Below are 23,049 nucleotides of genomic sequence, written 5' to 3' on the forward strand. Positions count from 1 at the left end.
AATTTTCTCACTGATCAGAGGGATTATTCTTTTAAGAGTATGGTGGGAAATCCTACTGTGCTTTTTCTCTCCCTCCAGTTTCTCCACTCCTCTACCATTTTTTCCTCTCTCTCCCCTTACTGCTTAACCCTAGAAACAGGTACAGTCACACGAGAGGCATGTCAAAGCAAAGAAACTAAAACCCAAAATTTCCAGCTGAGGAAAAGAGAAACACGTTGGGAAGTCAGAGAGGAGGGATTTAAAAAAATGATTCTATGAAGTTGTGTGTGAACTCCTGGGCTCACCACTAAGCTGAGCATGCATAGACCTGATCTTGCCAAAACAAACAAAAAACAAGTGATATTCTCCATAGGATTAAATGAGACCTAGACTCATAAAACTAGTATTAAAATGACTAAGATACAATCCAAAATAAACTGACATGCAAGTACCAAAAAAATTTTAGCTTCTCATGTTTAGGATAGTCAACAGATGGTAAACTTAAGATGACACCAATATTGGACTTATTAGACAAAAAGGCTAAATCAACTGTTAAAACCTTGCTAAAAGAAGAAACGTGAAAGAACTGTCTTTCAAGCAGATATTTTTCACTGTTGATTTCCAGCAATAATTTAAAGAATAAATGACACCAATTCTAAACAATTTCTCCAGGAAAATAAAAGAGGATAGATCATATCTCATTCATTATATATACCAGCATTACTCACAATACAGACCATAACAGAAGAAACTTAACTATTAGCCAATATCCTTTAGAAATACTCAAAACAAAGTTACCTAAAAATATTAACATATCAAATCCACCAATAAATTTAAAAAATAATTCATCATGACCAAGTGGGGTTTATCTCAGGAATATAAGGTTAGTTCAATATTGAAAATCAATTTCTGGAATCCATCATATCAACAGATTAACAAAGATAAATTAGATGATTATATTAATCAGTGCAGAGAAAAATCTGACCAAATTTAATACCCATTCATGGTTTAAAAAAAAAAAACTCTCGGCAAATGAGAAATAGAATAAACTTCCTTAGTCTGATAAAGGAAATTTAAAAACAAAAATAAAACAAAACAAAAACACACATAGCACACATTATTCTTAATGCTAAAGAGTAACTGTTTTCACCTTAAAATCAACCACAGGGCAAAAATATCATTCTCATCCATTCTTGCCAACATTTTATTGGAAATTCTAGCCAGTGTAGTCAGTAAGAAAAAATAAAGTAAAAGCAATACTGTTTAGAAAAGAAGAAATAATATGTGTGTGTAACTGCATTACCTTGATGTACAGTAGAAAATTGACAGAACATCCAGCTATAATGGAAAAAAATAAAAATAATTATAAAATTTAAAAAAAGAAAAGAAGAAATAAAACTACTCCCATCGGTTGATAATATGACTGTCTATGTAGAAATCTCCTGGAATGAAAATTAAATTCTTGTAACTACCAAGTAAGTTCAGCAAGTTCATAGGAAATGCCAATATTTAAAAAAAATAAAAACTTATGCTCACACAAACACCTGTACTTGAATATTTATTTATAACATTTTTAATAGTATTATCCAAAAATTAATTTTAAAAAAAAGTTCCAATGTCCTTCAATGGATGAGTGAAAACAAACTGTGATACAGCCATACAATGATGGTATAGCTATGTAATGAAATACTATTGAGTAATGAAAAGGAGCAGCATAGAGTTGCACACAGTTACATGGACAAACCTCAAAAGCAGTAATGCTGAGTGAAAGAAGCCAGTCTCAAAGGTTATAAATTCTATTTGTATGACATTCTATAAAAGGCAAAACCATGAAGATATAGAACATCAGTGACTGCCCAAGGTTAGGGGAGGGGGAAGTTTTTGACGACAGACATCACAGAGAAGTTTTTGGAGCAATGGAACTATTCTTTACCCTGAATGTTATGGTGATTACATAAATCTATATATGTATGGAAATTCACAGAACTGAACACCAAAAAATAAAAGTTAAGTTATATATGTAAAGTTTCAAATTTTTTTTTAAAAAACAAAGCATACATCTAACCTATGACCCAGAAATTTCACTCTTAGGTATTCACCAAGATAAATTAAAACATGTCTCCACAAAATGCATGTATTTAATTGCCTTATTCATAGTAACCAGAAAGTGGAAACAGCCTGCATATCCTATAACAGAATTAATAAACAAATTGTTCTGTTTTAGATAATAAAATACTACTCAGAAATAAAAAGGAACAATATGAATGAATCTCAAAAATATTATTTTGAGTAAGAGGAACCAAATAAAAAACAGAACATATGAGTGCTATGACTCCATTTATAAGAAGTCCAAAAACAGGTACACACATACAAACTATATATACAGAGAGAGAGAGAGAGTCATGTATTATTGTACAACATATATATATATAAAACCCATACTATATATATATATATATATATAAAACCCATACTATATATATAGTATGGGTTTTGGGTGAGGGGTATGGTTGTTTATTAAAAATCAAAACATTGATTACCTAAGGACATAGGGGAGGAGCCTGGAACTAATTAAAAGCACATTGGGGGAGCTTTCAGAAGTGATAGATATGTTGTATATCTTATTTGGGTTATAGTAACATGAGTGTATATAATTCTCAAAAGTCATCAAACTGAACATGTGAAGTATACTTCAATACTAAAAAGTACAGCAGAAATTGACAGAACACTGTAAATCAATTATAATTTAAAAAATTAAAAAATCAACTAAAAGAAGAAACCTGTATAAACTTTGAAATTAAACTGAGACACTATAATTGCTTCATCCCCACAAACACAAAATGGACCACATGTGGGGGATGTGGATCAAAAAGTCAGCCTTAGACATGAATTCCCTGAAATGTCATTCATTCCCTAAATGTAGTTTATTAAAATAACACTGGAGTTCCCGTCGTGGCGCAGTGGTTAACGAATCCGACTAGGAACCATGAGGTTGCGGGTTCGGTCCCTGCCCTTGCTCAGTGGGTTCACGATCCGGCGTTGCCGTGAGCTGTGGTGTAGGGTGCAGATCCCACGTTGCTGTGGCTCTGGCGTAGGCCGGTGGCTACAGCTCCGATTGGACCCCTAGCCGGGGGAACCTCCATATGCCGCAGGAGCGGCCCAAGAAATAGCAAAAAGACAAAATAAATAAATAAATAAATAAAATAACACTAACCTTAATTAGTTTCAATGGCTTCTGCTCATAAGAGCTGAATCACGTTTTGGACATTTGATAGTACCTTTTAAATTATATCTCATACAAAGTCACTATATTGACTCTGAGAGAAATCCTGTATGGCTTCTAAACAAAATATTTCCTTTTTTATCTCTCCTAAACTTAAGGGTATAAAAAGTTTACATCCTTAGGCATGAGATTTTAATTTCCTTTATGTTAACCACAGCTTCATAAGGTACTTTTAATTCCCTGGGCCATAAAGGAAATGAAAAGTATTTGGAAAAAATGAATTTTTGTAACGTCAGTGCCTTCGGTAAAAGGGCACCTGCTCCGTAGTACTACCAACCTGTTCCGCCCCCCCCGAGGTTTTAACTTGCCAACACCACTGTTGTGCCATTGGAGTAAATGAAGACCCTGGCTCCCCTAGTAATCACACTGCCTCAATACCACTTCCCTTGCCCATCACAAATTACCCTTAACTATGGAGATTTCTGTGAGACAAACATGTGTGGAAGAGAAGTCAGAGAATAGCAAAGATAAAAGTTATATACAAATTACTATAACAATTAGCTATGACTTACACCACTTTGAAAAAAGTAAAGTGGTCATGTGCTATAACTTTCCCATCCTACGTTTAAGGCAATTGTTACTAACACCTCATTGTATTTGTTCCTGCTAAGCTTGGATAGAACCTCAGAATCATCCTCTCATCATGTCAGGAAAACACTACAAACTGGTCACAATTAGTATGCAAGGAAAAATCTATCTGCCATCCTTTGAGAGTTTTATGGTAACTTTACAAGAATTATTTTTGAAAATTATTTATTACTGGTATTATTTACTGAGGAAAACTTTAAAAGGCATTTTTAAAATTGGCCCTCACATAGCTGGGTTGCATAAGAAATTACTCTTTCTACAAAAACCATATCACAACCATTTGAAAACTAAGAGTGTCATGAAAGCAATTCCTAAATCCTTCTAATAATCAAACTATTTCCTCTCTTTTGCCCCACGGACACACCACAAACCTCACCATTTCTACAGGATTTCTAACCCAGTATTTTTCAAGTCGACACACTAAAATAATGTGGAATACAGTGTGGTCTCCAAAGTTCCAAATAGTGAATATTAATGAAACTATTCATTTAAAAGCAAATGTCTGCTTCTATAAATTGTTCTCAATCGGCTATGGAGCCATTCCCATTGTCAGTGATGAAAATTTTATAAATAATCAAAGAGCAATGAGCATCCTTAGGTCTAAAGAGCTTTAAATAGTCTTAACTAGTTCCATTAAGTCAACATCTAAAATTATGACTCTTCTAGTTCTGCAAACAAAATATCCACTATGGCTTATGTATTTAGGTTCTTCAGGAAAATTCAGATTGATATTATTTGCAAATGTACAAATACTTTCATTTCAAGAAAGCATGAAAGATATCCTTTGGATATGATGTGAGAAAGCAAAGGTTCAATGAAGATACACAAATTATAGTTTTAATTTCCAAACCACCACAAATCCAATTATGCAGCATTTTCATCTCAAATACACCAAGAAATTAAAGATTATTTGACTTGCAGCAATTAAACAAAAGCACGGTCATTATGGAAGCATTGCTTTTCAGGCACGTAGACTAGTTTTAAAGATTTGTTTATTTTGTTTTGTTTTTAAAGCAAAGGCATTATCTGCTCAATTGCCCAGCAAGAAGGTTTTACAAATTTCTCTCAAGTTTCCATAGAAATGCATTGATTAGAGCATAATTTCCGTTAATATTTTCTTCTTCTTCAGACTTCTGTGCCCGCTTAAACTAACAGTGCACCTGCCCCTTGCAGTCGTTTTCATCTTTTGTTCGGCTCAGTAGGTTACCTAACTGGTGGATTTTATTGAGTTAAATCAAGCTGTCACTTCATCTGCCTGAAGGATGACTCAAATACTACACATAATAATAAAAGAAAAGTAGGATAAAATAATCTTGTCAAGCCAGAAAAACTGATTGCTTGAAGTTGTAGCCTTCAATCAATACACTAATTCCACAATTTATACCTTTTTCAATTGAAGAGGAAAGAAACCCTGATATGGTATTTCTTGGCTCACTGACCAACTTTGACCTTCTATCTATGTGAATGTAGGATTAACAAGGGCTTCTGCTTAGTGAAATCATCTATGAAAATAAGAAAACAAATGTGGGCATTTGTGGCTGCAAGTAACTATTAATTTCAGAAAGGCAATGAGCACACAGTATTTGTTTTGTATGTCTACTAAAATAAAGATTTTATTTAGCTAGAGGTAGATGCTCTTTCCTATTTAGAAATAATTTGAGGCTGGAATTGTGGCACAAAATGTTTTAGAATTTGGCATGGTGTTATCCGCTAAGGATTTTTTTCTATTTGATCTATTCATTAAAGGCTTATGCAAAAGAATGGGTAACTAAGCAATATACCCCTCTGTCTTTCAAACTGTATACTTATTTGGCTTCTAACAAAATCTGTCATCTATGATAAAATAGAGTTATATCCTTCTACTGAGCTTGAACTATCAGTTCTTAGAAAGTATAATGAACTGTCTTTTTATGGTATTTTTTAATAATCTATTATTTTCAAAAAGCTTACGTTTTTTGTAAATTGTAATTAATTTGCATACCTTTTAAAATCAATAAAAATGCTTTATTTTAAAACTCTGGACTCTCTTTGGCTGTCAGATTTCTGTTTTCCTTTTGTAATTCCTCTCCTGCAGGCACCAACCAGGAAATAAAATTCTTTGTTTAGCAACCCTTTTATATTTCACTAGGCCACCTGCTTACCTTGAACTGTGGCATGCAATCAAGCAGGGTCCCCCAAAACTTGTACTTTTTCTCCCACCTCGTATCTTAAATGTGTGTATGAGCGTGTGTTTGTGTACAGGTTGTTTGTATAAAGCAACCTATAAGCTGGGCCATTAAAATTCTTGTTAAAAACACTGTCAATTACAAAAGCTAAGACAGATTTTTTTCAAATAGTTTTGGCTTTAAATAAGTCATATTATCGAGCCATAATATTTTCATCAAAACGAGAGCTATATTATATGTAATATACATGCATTGTATATATGCGTCTACATATATATATATATATATATATATATATATTTCTAAAATGAGCTTCTTTACTGGCTGCTGTGTAAACACAAGACTGCCTTTGTCCTTCTGATACGCTTAATCACATCTCACTTCCAGTTTTAGCTTCTTAAGCCCAGATTTAAACTTCTGAAAAAGCTGGATGAGACCATCCTGTCATACAAACCATCTGAACAGGCTGAGGTCACTGAATGAAGCTGAACACAGATCTCTAAATGTTGCTAGGTTTTAAGAACAGTAAATCAGAGTTTGAGATGGGTGAACAAAAAAAAAAAAAAATGGGTCTTTTTTTTTTCTGCACAGCAAGCATATACTTGCCTTGCCTAACCCAAAGCACAGCCCTCAAATGAGACCATGGTTTCTTACTTCTACATATTTGGATTTGTAAGAGGGAGAAAGAAGGGGGGAAAGAGAACCAAGAAAAAAGTTTAAAATCTTAAGTGCTTCTCCTCCCTACTAGTCACCTACACCCATACGCACACATTTCTTCTTCTTACCTTCAGTAAGAATTAAGCCAAATCATCTCTTAGAAAAGTCTGTATTTACACATATGGAAACATATGTTCATTTCTAAATGGTGAAGTACATTTAAATCAGTACCAAAATTATCTAGCAACTAAATTCTAGGATGTATTTAAAGATCATCAATGGCTTCCTGTTTGCACAATCCAATGAACTTGATGCACACTTTATTCTGTATGATATTTCTGTAGAATTTCATTCATTTGACTAATTTCTTCATGAATATATTTATTCCCCTTTATGCTCTTCCACCTTTTCTGTGTCTTTTATTCCCTTTTTATTCTCTACTTCCTTTCCTTTACTTTGAGCATTTCACAAGGTTTGACCCAGAGACCTGTACTTATGTATTTCTCCTCTCTTTGATAATTCATTTATTCTAAAGGCTTCCATTTTCTGACTGAGCTGTGGACAGCAGTCAATCTAGGTTCAGGGTATGGTTCCTAGGAGTCATGGAGAGGTCAAGCATTAAGCACAAGGTCAGGCCAAGCAGACAGTCTGGAACCAAAAAGAGTACGAAAGTCAGCAGTCAAAGGCCAATTGGGAGATCAAGGCTGAATGAAATGAAAAGAAAGGGATCATGCCTCAGCCAGATGTCAAGCTAGTACAGTGGGCTTTAAACTGGGACAAGGTAGCACAGGCCAGAAACACGCAGTTTCATATACCAAACACCTTAAAGAAGGAAATCCTACCTTCTGTACCCTTCATGCCAGGCAGAAGCCAGTGACCAGCTTTCCCAGAGATCCAACCTCCAGAATATGGATATCCTCACTGTTGTCTTTAAGTCACCTGAAAAAAATGAAAAGATCCCAATAATTTTCTCCTTTATATAGATATCTCCCAAATCCCTATTCTTATCTGACCTTTCTACAGTCTCATATTTTCAAAAGCCAGCTCTCCCTGGAGGCTCTGTTTTTACTTCAATTTTTTTTTTTGTTTTGTTTTGTTTTGTTTTGTTTTTTTTGTCTTTTTGTTTTAGGGCCTGCACTCGTGGCATATGGAGGTTCCCAGGCTAGGGTTTGAATCGGAACTATAGTCTCTGTCCTGTGCCATAGCCACAGCAATGCCAGATCGGAGCCATGCTGTCACAGCTCTCGGCAACACTGGATCCTTAACCCACTGAGTGAGGCCAGAGGTCGAACCTGGGTCCTCATGGATGGTAGTCAGATTTGTTTCTGCTGAGCCACACCGGGAACTCCTGTTGTTACTTCAGTTTGACAGAAGGCAACTATCTCCTCACTTGAGTTCTCTATTTCTGTTCATTCATTTGTTTATTTAACAACATGTATCAAGTGACTACACTGTAATAGACAGTGTTCTGGGAAATAGCAGAGAAAAAGGTGACAAAAATTTCATCCCTTGTGGAGCTTGCATTCTAGGGGTGGAGGGAAACAGACAATAAATAAATGGGGAAATCATATAAAACGTTCCATTAGACTATGATGAATAGGGAGTTCCCATTGTGGCTCAGCAGTAATGAATCCAGCTAATATCCATGAGGATGCAGATTTGATCTATGGCCTTGCTCAATGGGTTAAGAATCCAGCATTCCCATGAGCTGTGGTGCAGGCCAGCAGCTATAGCTCTGATTCCACTCTTAGCCCAGAAACTTCCGAATTCTGCTGCAGCTGCTGGTATGACCCTAAAAAGCAAAAAAAAAAAAAAAAAAGAATAAGAATAAGATGCATAAACAAGGCAGTGTAGATATAGCATCAAGAGAGAAAAATAGGTCCCATCGTGGCTCAGTGGTTAACAAATGTGACTAGGAACCATGAGGTTGTGGGTTCAATCCCTGGCCTCGCTTAGTGGGTTAAGGATCTGGCGTTGCTGTGAGCTGTGGTGTAGGCTGCAGACTGGGCTCGGATCCCGCGTTGCTGTGGCTGCGGCATAGGCCAGCAGCTGTAGCTCCGATTTAACCCATAGCCCCGGAACCGCCATATGCTGCATGTGCAGCCCTAGAGAAAAGATTAAAAAAAAAAAAAAGATAGAAAAGTAGATCAGTACAACAGAATAGGAAAACCAGAGATAGACCCACACATATATAGGCAACTGATTTTTGCCAAAGAGGAGAAAGCAATTTAGTGGAATAACAGTATTCTCAATAAATAGAGCTGGAAAAATTGAACTTTCACCAATATTCATAGCTCATGCCATTTATATAAGTTAGCTGAAAAAGCACCATGGACCTAAATGTAAGCCTTCAAACTATAAGATTTCTGAAAGAAAATATAAGAAAGAAATTTTGTGATTTTTACTTAGGCAAAGATTCTTAACTACAATACCAAAAACAGAATCCTTAAAAAAGAAATTGATAAGTTGGATTCCATCGGAATTTAATACTTTGTTTTTCAAAAGATACTATGGAAATAATGAAAATACCAGACACAAATCAGGAGAAAATATTTGTAAATGATATATCTGATAAAAAAATACTTACATCTAAAATATGTTTTTTAAAAGTTCTCAAAACTCAACAATAAGATAATAATCCAATAAGAAAATGGGCAAAAGGGATTTTCTCTCAGCGGGTTAAAGATCTGGTGTTGTCCCTACTGTGGCTCAGGTTGCTATTGTGGTATAGGTTCAGTCCCTGGCCTGGGAACTTCCACAGCCTGCAGGTGCAGTCAGAAAGAAAAATAAAAAAGAAAAGAAAAGAAAACAGGCAAAAGATTTAAAGGTACTTCACCAAAGATGTAGGGATGGAATTTATTGTGGCACAGTGAATTAAGGATCTAGTGTTGTCACTGCAGTGGCTCAGATCACCACTGTGGCGCAGGTTCAACCCCTGACCTCGGAATTTTCACATTCCTTGGGCACAGCCAAAAAAAAGATATAGGGCATGTAAAAATATGCAAATTGGCTCCATCCATGTTGCTGCAAATGGCATTAGTTTGGTCTCTTTTATGGCTGAGTAGTATTCTATTGTGTATATATATGTATATATATATATACATATATATACCACATCTTAATCCAATCAATCATCTGTCGATGGACATTTAGATTTTTCCATGTCTTGGCTATTGTGAATAGAGCTGCAATGAACATGCAGGTTCATGTGTCTTTTTCAAGGAAAGTTTTGTCCAGATATACACCCAAGAGTGGGATTGCTGGGTCATATGGTAGTTTTCTAAGGTACCTCCATACTGTTTTCCATAGTGGTTGGTACATTCCTACCAACAGTGCAGGAAGTTTCCCTTTTCTCCACACCTCTTCAGCACTTGTTATTTGTGGACTTATTAATGATGGTCATTCTGACTGGTGTGAGGTGGTACCTCATTGTAGTTTTGGTTTGCATTTCTCTAATAATCAGTGATGTTGCTGTACAGTAGAAAATTGACAGAATGCTGTCAATAAGCTATAATGGAAAACATAAAAATCATTAAAATAAATAAAATTTTTTAAAAATGCAAATTAAAAGCATATTGATATGCCACCATAGACATACCAGAATGACTAAATGACCAGCCACACTAAGTATTAAAATGTGAAGAAACTGGAACACTCATTATGCTACTGTTGGGTACATAAAGTGATACAAACACTTTGGAAAACAGTTTGGCAGTTACATAAAAAGTGAAACATCCACCTACCATATGATTTGGTCATTCCACCCCTGGGTGTTTACCCACATCACCTTCAAAAAAGTGAAAGCCTGTTTCCATGAAAAGACTTGTACATGAATGTTCACAGCAGCCTTATCTGTTGGTACCAAAAATTGGAAATAACTCAAATGTTTATCAACAGATGAATAGAAAAATAAATAATGGTGTATTGATATGGTGGAATAGTACTCAGCAACAAAAAGGAATGGACAATTGATACACAGAAAACATGGATAAATCTCAAAATAATTATGCTGCATAAAGGAATTAAGACAGTAGAAAATGCATGCTGTATTATTTCATATTTAAAATTCTGGAAAATTCAAACAACTTATAGTAACAAAATGCCTATCAGTGGTTGCCTAAGACATGGGGGTAGGTGAAGAGCAGGAGGTATGGACTACAAGGGAGCAGGATTTTTTCATGTATGTACACATATGTCAAAACTAATCAAACTGAACCCTTCAAATATTTAGTTTATTGCATAATGATTATACCTCAATAAAAATATATATGATAAGAGAACTGGAGAACAGTTTAAATAGATATTAAATATGTGAATTGACAGAACAATGACATGATATTACTGATTTTTTATCAACTTGTCTGAGAAGAAACTATAGGGAGACAAGTAGAAGGAAACATAAATTATGAGGATAAGGAAATAATCTAGGTATAGTATAACTGTCTCTTGTATCAGGAATATAGAGGTATGGTGGAGAGAAGCCAATGAATTCCAGATATATTTTAGATAGAGTCAACAAATTTAGCTCATGGATTAGTTATATAATGTGAGAGGACTCAAGAATGACTTCAAGATTTTTGGCCTTAACAACATAAAGTATTGAATTGATAATATCCTGAAGAAAGTGAGTACAAATTGAGGGTAACACTCTGCTCTAGGACACACCTACAACAGTTTAAAAAGAAGAAAACTAACAAAAGAGGCTGAGAAGGAGAAGCAAGTATGAAAGGAGGAAAACCAGGAGAGTATGGTTTCCTGGAAAAAAAGTAAAAAAAGGGGTTTTAAGAAAGAAATTCTGTTGACCCTTGAACAACACATGTTTGAACTGCATGAGTCCATTTATATGCAGATTTTTTCAATAAATACATTGGAAAATTGTTTGAAGATCTGCAGCTATTTGAAAAACTCTCAGTTGAACCACATAGCCTAGAAATATTGAAAAAATGAGAAAAATTTTGGCATGTTTCGAATGAATGAAATGTATGTGGACACTAGTCTAACTTTACATAGTTATAATATGAATAATATTTAAGATAAAATTAATAATGTATTAGTTTATTTATTGTTTTATAACTTTTCTTTCAAAGAATTACATTATTATATAGTACACTGCTTTCTAAAAATTACGAAAACTAAGTATCAGCCTATTGTCACAGGTTTTTTTTGAGGTAACAAATTTTCCAATACTGTACTGTAAAAATGACTCCAATACTGTATGCCATAAAATTTTAGAATGATTCATTTATTAGTATATAGACCAGGCTACCAGGAAGCAACAGTGGTGATAATGCTAGGCTACCATAAAGCAATCATATTGAGGCTTATTCATTATCAAAATATATACTGTTATAAATAAATATGCATTTCTTTTTCACATTATCTTTTTGCTTTTGATTTCTATGTTAGAAATATGTATACCATCTACAGTGTTTTTTTAGCACATAAGACATCATCAGTGTGGTATTGACAGAGACAACATCTTGTAAACATGATGTAATTTTATGATTTTGATAAGTACAGTTCTATAACTGTATTTTCTCTTATTATGATTTTCTTAATAATATTTTCTTTTCTCTAGCTTACCTTATTTTTAGAATACAATATATAATACTTATGCAAAATACGTGTTAATCAACTGTGATCTGTTAAGACTTGCGATCAACAGTAGGCTATTACCGGTTAAGTTTTGGGGGAGTCAAAAATTACATATTGATTTTCCACTGTGTAGGGGTTGGTGCCCCAAACCACTGCATTGTTCAAGGGTCAACTGCAACAAAAAAGGACTGATGAGTGATAAGAAGATGGAGAAAGATGAGGACTGAGAATTGACCAACCTATGAGAGCAACTCATACAGTTTTACTAGATTGCAACTGCATAGAGCCACTAAATTAATTCTATGATTAATTTTCAACCTGTATTTAGTACTGAAATGTCAGGCATTGTGCTGTGTCCTGGATGGTACAAAAAATACATAGCAGGAAAGGTACCTGAAATTGGAAATTGGAGCTTTCAATAGGTGGGGAAAGAAAAGGGTAAAGAGCAAAGGAAAAAAAATACAGAGCAAACCTAGACTCAAAGTGCTCAAAAATGGTTAAAATAAGAAGAAAGAAATAAAGACTCAAAGGCAGATGTGAATCCAAGAGGTAAATGTGCACACAAAATGGCAGATTCAGGGAAAGCACATTTCTTAGAACTGGGGAACAAGGCAGGGATGCACTAGGAAAAAAAGGAGAATTACACTCATCACTCATAGAGCATTTATTAAGGACATAATATGCTGAGAACTATGACACAAATAGAGAGCTAGGTTCTGTTATGACATATCAACATTCTACCTGTCCTATATTTTCTTCTTTTGTTCTTTAATTCACTTTAAAAAATAGGTATTTTTTAAATTAAAACCAGTAACACTTGCTGAGGTACAAAATACAAATTCAAATAATGAATCCCAGAAAATAAGGTCCTCAATGAGAAGAGTAGAATTATTTATGATCACCTGCTAATTAGTGACTATTACTATCAGTGTCCCTTATTTTGGTACAAAATGAGATTCTATGTCAATAAGATCATTTACTCTTTTAAGTTCACTCTTAATCAACTAAGAAATCCCAAACCCTATGGGCATATGAGAGAAAAGTTTAAAATTTTTCCTTCCTTCTCTGAAAAATAAAATGCTGAGAATTAATACCTAACCAAATAGTATGGACTTAGTAAGTAAGAAGCTATCTAAGGTGACCTCCAGAATTTGTTCTTCTGAAAATGTTAAATACCTTGGAACTATCCAAAAAGTGATGGGAAAGGGTTTCTTATCCATTCACAGCTGTCATTTCATTTGGGAAAAATATTACAATTAACTTTTATCGTCTTTCAAAATATTTCCAGTTATATTCCAGATGGTTGCATACTCAGAATGTTAAGATAACCAAAATGTCCTTAACATTTGTTGGGTGGCTGAGTGGAAAATAAGGTTTAGGGCCACCATGCCCTAGATGTGTGATGTCTTCACACATAATAAAATAGCTATCATTTATTTACTGATAACCATGTATCAGACACAATTCTCATGATTCAATATATTATTATTAATTGTGAGAATTATTCTCACAATAACCATATAAGGCAGCTATTACTACTATTCCTTTTCTTTTTTTTTTTTTTTTTGGTCTTTTTAGGGCCACACCCACAGCACATGGAGGTTCCCAGGCTAGGGATCCAATCAGAGCTGTAGCCTCTGGCCTACACCACAGCCACAGCAATGCCATATCCAAGCCGCATCTGTGACCTATACCACAGCTCACAGCAATGCCAGATCCTTAACCCACTGAGCCACAACGAGAACTCCTACTATCTTTTTTATAGTTAAGGCAAATTTGTTTCAGTAGAGTGAAGTAAATGCCCAGGATCATACAGCTAGTAAGTTGTAGAGAAGTGACTTGAACAAAGATCTGCGTCCAGACTGTCTCTCTCTCTTTTCTTTTTTTTTAAAGTATAATTGATTTACAGTGTTGTATCAATTTCTGCTGTATAGCATAGTGACCCAGTCATACATATATATACATTCTTTTTCACATACTATCTTCTATCATATTCTACCCCCAGAGATTGGATATAGCTGCCTGTGCTGCACAGTAGGACCTCATTGTTTATCCAATCTAAATATAATAGTTTGCATTTATCACCCCAGACTCCCTATCCATCTTACTTCCTCCCACCTCCAGATATGGAGAAAAGACCACCTCTTAAGCCCCAGTACTTCTCTCTAACTAGAAGCTACAGCTCTTGCATTGTTCCCAGGGTATCTGATTCAGACTAAAGTGCTTAAAAGCCCCAGATCCCGGTTGTGTAGCAAGCCCTTCTGTTCAAGCACTTGGGGACCCTAGCCCTTAGGAACATTCCTGGGGGTTCTCACCTCTACAGGTTCACCCCGCCCAGAAATCTCAAGTGTGGCCTCGGAGAAGGGAAGTGTTGTGAAAAGGGAGTGTTGGAAGGAGGTCGCCATGAGAACTACTGCTCTGTAGCAAAGCAAAGAAAAAGAAACTATCACCACAGCAGCCACCTGCTATGCCTGATTCCACCACACCCGACTCCCTCTCTATTTCCTTCCCTTCCCCACCCTTCCTCTCCTCCCAAAGGCTTTCCAAGCCAAATTCGTGTGTCTGTCCAGCCATATCCACCTCTTCTCTAGATATTACACTAATTTAAAGAATCTCATGTCCTCCAGGGCTTTAAGTAATAAGTCAGGCACTATGTTATGTCCTGGATGATAAACCTATCAGACTCAGGCAACAATGCACCAAGAGAAGCTGTCTATCAACATGAAAGTATTCCACATGTTTATGGGTTGAAGAAATATAGCCTTTAATACAATTTTCAAACTAATAATTCTTAGTGCTAAATCTAAAGATTTATCTATGGATTGTAGAAGGTAAATAAAAAGAAAATATAAACCAAAAAATGGGGAAATTAGGAGTTCCCATTATTGCTCAGTGGTAACCCAACTAGTATCAATGAGGTTGCAGGTTCAATCCCTGGCCCTGCTCAGTGGGTTAAGGATCCAGCATTGCCTTGAGGTGCAGTGTGGGTTGGGGACACGGCTTGGATGTGGCATTGCTGTGGCTGTGGTGTAGGCCAGCAGCTGCAGCTCCAATTCAACCCCTAGCCTGGGAACTTCCATATGCAGTGGGTGCAGCCCTAAAAAGAAAAAAAAAAAAATGGGGAAACTATTCAGGAAAGTGTTCTGGAGTTGGGATGGTTTGGTAGTGGGTAGGTCTGACACACTAGCATGCATGCTTTAAGACATTTTATGTAACAATATCGATAGCCATATTCTAAGATTTCTGTCCCCAAAATTCAGGAATAGTCTCTTATGTTTTAGTTTTAAGAAGAAGAAGCCTATAATGTTTCCAGATTTGATTTGTTTAGTTTGTGATTCAGCTTACTCTCACCCTGTGATATTAAGAAGTCTTAGCTTATACACTAGGAGTCAATATGGGTTTAGTTTGAGCAAAAACTCCAATCCACAGCCTGTTCTGCTTAACACAATTCTGTTCTCATGATTCTAAAAAAACTTGCTTTAGGAAATCTTATTCTTTAAGTTTAGAGTGTACACTCTAACACAAATCTAACATGAAACACAAATTTTAGAGTTAATAATCATGGATTAAAATGTTACACAACAAACATTTATTAAGAGTCTGAATGCATGTGGCCAATGTTTAGTTAGTTGAGCTTTTCTGTAACAGTTTCAGTGAGATATAATTCACATATCATACAATTCACCCATTTAAGGTATATGATTTAAAGGTTTTCAGTATCAATCACACAGATGTGCAACTATAACCACAATCAGTTGTAAAACATTTTCATCCTCTCAAAAAGAAATCCTGTTTTTAGCTATCACCTCCCAACCTTCCCATCCACACCTGCCTAAGCCCAAAACAACCACTAATCTATTTTCTGTCTTTATATATTTGCCTATTCTGGACATGTCATGTAAAATGAATCATATACTATATGGTCTTTTTTTTTTTTTCTTTTTTTTTTTTTAGTGCCACACCCACAGCATGTGGAAGGTCCCAGGCTATGGGTCAAATAGGAACTGGAGCTGCAGGTTTACACCACAACCACGGCAAGGCAGGATCCGAGCTGCATCTGTGACCTACACCACAGCTCACCACAATGCTGGATCTTTAATGCACTGAACAAGGCCAGGGATGGAAGCCGCATCCTCTTAGATCCTAGTCGGGATCGTTAACTGCTGAGCCACGAAGGGACTCCTACTATGTGGTCTTTGATGTGGTTTCTTTCACTTAGCATAATGTTTTCATCCATACTGTAACATGTATTGGTACTTCATTACTTTTTATGACAAATAATATTCCATTGTATGCAAACACCACATTATATTTCCTATTCACTGGATGATGGATACTTGGGTTGTTTTTGCCCTTAAGATATTGTAAGTAATTCTGCCATAAACATTTATGTACAAATTTTTGCATGGACATGTGTTTTCATTTCTCTCTGGTATACACATAATAGTAGAATTATTGGATCAAATGTTATCTCTAAATTTAACTTTTCAGAAACTGCTAGACTATTTCCCAGAATGACTGCACCATTTTATGCCCCCGGCAGTGTATGAGGGTAGGTTCTTTTTTCTCCACATCCTTGTCAACACTTGTTATTAGCTGACATTTTGATTACAACAATTCTAGTTTGTGTGAAGTGCTATCTCATTGGGATTTTGATTTGTATTTTCCTGATGATTAATGATATGAAGTACTTTTCCATGTGTATATTTCCATTTTCATGTCTTCTTTGAAGAAATGTCTATCCAGATCCTCTTAAATTGGGTCGTCTTTTAATTATGAGCTGTAAGAGTTCTTGATACATTCTAGATAAAAGCATCTTATGAGATATATGATTTGCAAACATTTTTCCCCACCACATTGATTGTCTTCTCACTTTCATGATAATGTTCTTTGATGCATGAATATTTAAAATTTTGAGTGATTATAATTATTTTTCTTTTTTTGTTTTTGCTTATATATTAGTTTTCTGTTATTTGGTACATATATGTGTACATAAATAATTGCTTCATCTTCCAGACATACTGATCATTTAATCATTACAAAATTTTCTTTATTTCTAGTAACATTTTTTATTTTAAAGTCTATTTTGTCTGATACTAGAATAGCCACTCCAACTTTCTTATGGTTCAGTTAGATTTTGCTGCTAAGAAAGAATTTATTTTGAATAGTGATTACATCAGTTTTGGCTTTAAAAATTAGTCATTACTCATTGCCTACCCTAAACAATAAAGGCCTAGGTCTTTAATACCCATTTTGAATTTGTTTAAAAAAGTTGCTAGTCCTTTGGCCCCCTGGCCAAAAAATTTAGAATCTTCAGGAATAGGATTTAGATGCCTCAATATTAACAGACTCTCTGAATGATGTTCATTTCTATGGCATTTGGCAGCAATTGTGCTAAAGATTTAATTACATAAATGTTTTTATTCTGGATTTTTTTGTTTATTGACTTACACCTTATGATTTTCTGTTTGAGATCATTTAATCAACTCCTCATTCTGGATTATACATTCCCTTCAAGAGCAAGCCTACTTTCAGCAATTAAAGAGTATATGTGATTCTTAACCCATAAAGTTATACAAGAAAAGTTAAACGAGGTAAACAACATTCTAAGCAAAGGCCTTAGAACTGTGACACAGGCTAGCTTGATTGGAGATCTGTAATCAGTTAGATCATAAGATGAGCTTGGCAGGGACAAAATATGTTATTGTAGAGATATTCAGGGGCCAGGTCATCATGTGCAAGCAGAAGAGTTTAGATAATATCCTATAAGTAATGTCTTTTAAAAAGATTACTTCACTGGCATATGTCTTAAATTCCGCAGTATTCCACAGAATATAAGACAAGGGCTTAACTACAGAGGGAACAGAGAGAGGATGGACAATAAAGATGTTAAAGGTATAAAATCAACCAATTTGGATGAAGATAAAAGAAAAGGGAGCTTACATAGTTTCCTTAAATGGCTTGGGTACGATGGATTTATTAACTAAATTTTACCAATGAAAGCATTATGGCACCAAAGGTAAGTTACAGTTATACAAGATGGATAAATTCTAGAGATCTTTTGCACAACATAGAGCCTACAGTGAGCAGCATAGTGTTGAGCACTTTAAAACTTGTTTAAGAGGGTAAATCTCACTATTAATGTTCTTGACATTAAAAAAAAGGCAAGGAGACCCAAGAAATCTTTTGGAGGTGATGGATGTGTTTATTATCTTGTGTATGTATAGGTCAAAACTCAAAATATACACATTAATATACATATACATTAAGTATATGCAAGTTTTTGCATCTTAAGTAATAAAGTTGAACACTAAAATAAATATTTTTGTAATTTCAAAACAAGTGAAAAACTTTGTAACCATTGTTGAAAACTAAACAGCATTAAAGAGATATGATACCTGAGTAATGTGTAATCAATGTCTTTCTTTAAAGGACAGTATTTGCCACAATTTGAATAAGGTCTACTGACTAGGCAACAGTATTATATCACGTAACATATTTAAGATGTGGGTGGGTCTACATTTGGACTCTTAAGTTAGTTCTTCTTAAGAACTAATTTCCCTTCATCAGCTGCTGTACCAAAAGCTAATTATTTATAAGTTTGTTTTAATAAATACTATGTAAATTTTACCCTTTTCTTATTATGTGTAATCGTTATCTATCACTGTGAAACAAATTATTTCAAAACTGGGTAGTTTATGACAAGTAATATTTTAATCTCGGGTTTTCTCAAGGTTAAAAATTCGAGAGAAGGAGTTCCCATCTCTCAGAGGTAATGAACACATCTAGCATCTATGAAGGACAAGGGTTCAATCTCTGGCCTCGCTCAGGGGGTTAAGGATGTGGTGCTGCCTTGAGTTGTGGTGTAGGTCACAGGTGCAACTTGGATCCCACATTGATGTGGCTGTGGTATAGGCTGGCAGCTACAGCTCCGATTCAACCTCTAGTCTTGGAACTTCCATATGCTGTGGGTGTGGCCATAAAAAAACAAACAAACAAAAAAATTCAAGAACAGTTGAGCTGGAAGGCTCTGCCTTGAATCCTTCATAATGTTTTAGTTAAGATACTGGGCTGGCTAATCCTCTTCCAAGGTAGCTCATTCACATGGCTGATAAGTTAATGATGGGAAACAGTTACTGAGCAGGTGACCCTCTCCATAGGACTGCTTGATTGTCCTCATATTTTCTGATCTCCTCCAGAATGAATGTTCTGAGAGAGAGAATGAAGTAGAGATTCTATTTTTCAACGGTCTAGCTTCAAAAGTCACTTGGCATCCCTTCCACTACCATCCATTCATTAGAAGCAAATCACTGTCCGGGGCCTTTTTTTTTTTTTTTTTTTTTTTTTTGTCTTTTGCCATTTCTTGGGCCACTCCCGCAGCATATGGAGGTTCCCAGGCTAGGGGTCGAATCGGAGCTGTAGCCACCGGCCTACGCCAGAGCCACAGCAACTCGGGATCCGAGCCGCGTCTGCAACCTACACCACAGCTCACGGCAACGCCGGATCGTTAACCCACTGAGCAAGGGCAGGGATCGAACCCGCAACCTAATGGTTCCTAGTCAGATTCGTTAACCACTGAACCACGACGGGAACTCCAGTCTGCCCTTTTTCAATTGAACAAAAAGCAAATGGAACTTCATACAGAGGTCTAATAAACAGACTAATTAGTTAGAACTAATTAGAATATGGGTGCCACCTTTTAAAGGAAGTGTGGAGTCAAAGATTTTGTAGACATATTTTAAAACCACCATATTATGTATTTAGCTTCCAAGTTGACATACTTTATTTGAACAATCAAAAAATCCTAATACTTTATAAAATTTCAGTCCTCAAAGTATTTACATATAATTCAAATGTCTCTATTTATTTGGATCATGGACAAAATGAAATGGAAGATGCAGAAGAAGGTGTTTATAGGAATCTAAATATAAATGGACCAGAATTTGCAGATGGCTTGATGATGAAAATGAAGCAGAAAAAGATCCTTGCAAAATACTCTGCACAAAGTCACCAAATCTCACAGGCTGTGAGGCTTTTCCATCCAGACCTCACCCTTGTTTAATTTCTCTAATCATTATGCCACGTATCACATTTTACAGTTGGATTTTAATTACACAAATATTTAGTTCATTGTACATCAATTAGCCTTTTCTAGTGACTTAAAAACAATTTAATATTTTTCACATTTCCGTGGGGACTTGGCACTCTGGTCTAGGTGGTTAAGCTGAGGGCTGGCTGGTCTAGTTTGTCTTTACTCAAATTAGCTGCGGCTGTGGAAAGGATGGCTGGAGTGCGTGAGCCTCTCTCTCTACACATTGTTCTGATAGAGAGAATAGAATGTTTGAGCCTATCCCTCTGGTCTCTCTCCTGGAAGTAGCCCAAGCTTTTGCACTTGGTGCATGCAGGATTCTCAGCAATAAGAGAGGGTGAGCTCCCATATAAGTAAGGATTCTCCAGAGAAACAGATTTATACAAAAGGACATTTATTATAGGAATTGACTCCCACAGTTACGGAGACTGAAAAGTCCCACAGTCTGCCCTCTGCAAGCTGGAAAATTAGGAAAGCTAATAGCATAAATCAGTCTGAGTAAAGAGGTCCGAGAAGGGAGGATGGAGGAAGGGGTAGAGTGTGTAATTTCCAATAAGCCTGAGAACCAGAAGTAGGAGATGGATGTCTCAACTCAAGCTGGGGTGGGGAGGGAGCAATTTGCACCCCCCTTTTGTTCTATTCAGTTCTTCAAGGGATTGGATGCTGCCAACCCACACTGGGGAGGGACATTTGCTCTCACCAACGCAAATGCTAATCTCTTCTGGAAACACCCTCACAGACACACACAGAAATGTTTTACTAGCTATTTGGGCATTTACTAGCTATTCATGCCCAGTGAAGCTGCTTGTAAAATTAACTATCACAGGCTCTAGTGTACAAAGACTTTTCAAGTCTCTGCTTGAGCTATTTGCTAATGTTCCACTGACCCAAGCAAGTCACATAGGCAGATAGAATGGGCAGAGAAATAAAGTTCACTGCTCAAGAGGACTAGAGAAGTCACATTTCAAATGGATGTATTTCCAGGAATGAGAATAGTTTTTAATCATCTTCTACACTTTGTTTCTGGCTTGACAGTTATTTACTATTTTTGCACATTTTTTTGACTTGTAGCACTCTGAAGTTTCGTGAATAACTCAGAAATCAACAATGTGCCTGTAACTCCAGAGTAAGTGGGAATTCAAGAAATAGCCCCTGAGTTGATAACCCCCACAATTTTGCTCTGAGGTTTTATTAGGGTGCATATTTATCATTTCTAGTAGAACACTTTAACATACATCTCTTCTTTATCACACAACAAAAAGAGGTGAACTAGCAATGGGTGACATGTAATCCACACTTTGTGGCTTCATTTTCCTACTTGAACTAATCAGTTCACAAGTTTCCTACTTTTGAGGATGTAATACATAACACATATGTCCATTTTTCACTTTCTTGATATGATGCAGTAATGCTGGCAAGCACATAGGCTCATTAGTTATTTAAGTGATTTGTAGCCTATTAATGAGATTGTACTGGGTTCCATTTAGGATTTTCATTACGTTATTTTTCCCTTTTGCTTCCAGCTTGTTTTGGCTAATAAAATCACCCACAGCTGCTTCAGACTGGCCATTCTTTCTGGGAGGAAAACCATATGGAATGCTTAGAACAGGTGCTTGGGACTTGACCAGCTTCATAAGTTTAATGAGTTTGACCCATGGCACCTAACGTTGGAGTGCCAGCCTACAGATGTGTGTGCAAGAGTTGGAAAATTGCCTCTTTTATATTACAAGGACAAGGTTAAAAACTTTTGTCTCCATTTAAGATTTTCTCAGTCGATGTGAGTCCATGATGTAGTAAACTTGGAAATGCTGGTAGTATTTAACTGGTGACTGAGTAGGGGGAAAAAACAATCCTGTTTCCTCAGCCCTTCCATTACCATAACACTGGGCATATTACCACGACCAAAGAGCAAGGAATGGAATTATTATTGTCCATGAAAGCCTGCAGTAATGAATTTTTACACCCTTAAAAGAGGTACTTGGAGGAACTGGAGATTATCCAGAGAAAGGTAATTAGGGGAAAAAATTAATGCTGGGGGGCTTCAGAGAAGTTAAGACCACTTAACCTAGAGGGGAAAAAAAGTCTGAGAGGTTTCTACATTAATGAATTGAAATTATAAGGAAGGTGTTGAGCAGCTGTTCTCTGACTCTATAGAGCACTGAACTAAAGAAAAAAAATGTTCTTGACAGACAACAATAGATGTATCAGTTGAAATGTAATTCCAAAAATCTTGTCTCTAAGTGCTATTAATCAGTGAATAATACCAAATCCACTTAAGAAGTCTCATAGAATAAAACAAAAAAATTGACTTTCTGAGTATCATAGCATATAATTCTGCCCCAAGGATGGTGGCTGGACTCTATTTCTTCATTTACCAATTAAAATAAAGATTGTTGAGCCTCTACTATGTGCCAGACACTGTGTGTGTGAGTTTATATAAAGACAGCTTGGTCCCAGTTCTCAGGCTCCTCCCTAGAGCTAGGATGTCTCCTGCAACCCAGTCCTGTGCTCTGCACACAGTGGTTTCTAATCTTCTTCTGGGTCAAACATTTCTCCAACTTCTTGGCTGGAATATCATTTGGGGAATACATGCCTTAATGGGAAAACAAAGTATGCTGAGAATAACCTGCAAGGCTCTGACCTGTGGACATGTTAGACTATATGCTTCTGTCAAAAAAAAAAAAAAAAAAAAA

General features: G+C 35.9%; 1 long non-coding RNA gene across 1 annotated transcript in view; it reads right to left on the bottom strand.

Annotated features, from left to right (window-relative positions):
• The window catches only part of LOC110257064, a 245,680-nt gene that overhangs the window by 157,199 nt on the left and 65,432 nt on the right, over positions 1-23,049 (bottom strand). Inside the window, exon 3 of the long non-coding RNA XR_002339238.1 lies at positions 7,515-7,611. This is a non-coding gene — a long non-coding RNA (uncharacterized LOC110257064). The remainder of the gene's footprint in view (positions 1-7,514; positions 7,612-23,049) is intronic.

Source organism: Sus scrofa, chromosome 15, assembly GCF_000003025.6.
Source record: "Sus scrofa isolate TJ Tabasco breed Duroc chromosome 15, Sscrofa11.1, whole genome shotgun sequence".
In the NCBI taxonomy this organism is placed as follows: Eukaryota; Metazoa; Chordata; class Mammalia; order Artiodactyla; family Suidae; genus Sus; species Sus scrofa.